This window comes from Propithecus coquereli, unplaced genomic scaffold (genome assembly GCF_000956105.1).
Source record: "Propithecus coquereli isolate 6110/MARCELLA unplaced genomic scaffold, Pcoq_1.0 Scaffold343, whole genome shotgun sequence".
Lineage (NCBI taxonomy): Eukaryota > Metazoa > Chordata > Mammalia > Primates > Indriidae > Propithecus > Propithecus coquereli.
The window spans coordinates 1,863,769-1,865,540 of record NW_012149097.1 but is presented as its reverse complement, the minus strand read 5'-3'; positions in this window follow the sequence as shown (position 1 = coordinate 1,865,540).

The following is a 1,772-nucleotide window of genomic DNA, read 5'->3' as shown; positions in this document are numbered from 1 at the left end:
ATAGTTAAAACATCCATCACCACACATACTTATTTTTTTGTGTGACTATGCTTTTTTGATAGCTCTATAAGCTGCCTTATATCATAAAGTCCATGTGTTGGGTCTCACTCTCACCCAGGCTAGAGTGTAGTGGCGTGATCATAGCTCACTGCAGCCTCAAACTCCTGAGCTCAAGCGATCCTCCTGTCTCAGCCTCCCAAAGTGCTGAGGTTACAGGTATACTCACCGTGCCTGGCCTGTAAATCTGTTTCTTCTATTGGACTGAAAGTTTGTGTATGGCATTAACATTGTGTATGCAACCCACCCAGCATCACGCAGAGTGCTTTGCACATAGTGGGCATTCAATATATATTCTTATATTTGAAACTAGTTCCCCCCCCGAAATGGATTTGAGGGATAAAATAAATATTTGTAGCAACTATAATCGTTTCAAGTAAAATAAGCAAAATATAAAATAACAACATAACAGGTATCTAATCTTTGATGAGAACTTTACTGAAAGCTTACTTTGTGGCAGATAACATGCTAAATGCCTATAAATATTATTTCTCAAAACAATCAGTGAGGTAGGTGGTATGATATTTATAGACAGCAAACTGATAGTGAGGGATTAAATCACGTATTCAAATATTTGCTGGGCACCTACAGACACTGGGGATATAGCAGAAAACAGACACAAATCTCTGCCTTATGTGGAGCTTACTTACTAGAGGAACTTGTTAAGATCACACAGCTAATATATCAGCATTATGGATTTATGTAATTTTAGGGGGCGGGGAGGGGGGAGATAGGGTCTCATTATACTACCCAGGCTGGTTTCACACTCCTAGGCTCAGGCATCCTCCAGCCTCAGCCTCCCAAGTTGCTGGGACCATAGGCATGCATCACCACGCCCAACTTATTACATACCACTTTTATACGGTATAAGCTTGGACAAAGTGAGATCACCCCTGAATGGATCCATCTTCCGTGTTGACAAAAATCTGAGAATAAATAGCTCAAGTTCAGACACCGATGACTTCCTCAAGGTAAAAGTCACCCTGCAAGGTCACTCGACCTTTTGCTGGCGGCATTCAACCTTGTGACAAATCTGATCTTTAAACTGATAGTAAACAGAAAATATTCTCAAAAGAAGATTTATAAAATAATGAAAAGAATCAGAAAGAAGATACCATGGGATTAAAGAAATAAAACAGTGAAGAATATACCTTTTTAAACCAGGTACTGTATCTGTCTTGCATATAAGCCTCAGGATAGTTAAAAACAGAGTGAGGCCACAATAGAAGAACAGGTGTCAGAACACAGAATGGACTTTGGTCTCTTGGCATCTAAGTGGGGTGGAGAAATCTAGGGGAAAGGATGAAAATTCCAGGTACCATTGCAATCCACCAGCAAAGCTGTGGACCCTAACTGCTATGCCATTTTGAATTTTATTCATTTTTTGGACCCAGACACATGAGGAGACACCCAGTTCAAAAATGCAAAAAGAAAAGGGAGCAGTTTCAGGTCTAAAATATACAAATTTGCATTTGACACTTCCTGTGAAGCTATATTCAAGCTGTCTGGGGGCTGACTCTGGCAGCTTGACTAATAACCTAACAGTGATCTGGGGCATCTTAGGGAAAGTCATAAAGTTTCATTCAAATCAAACTGAAGTTGAACTCAGAAAGTAAACATAAGAAACTGAAAAGGGAGCAAGAAAAGAGATTTTAGAAGCTGCTTCTAATTCTGAGTGGTCAATTGACTTTTACACTAACGAGAAGTAACATACA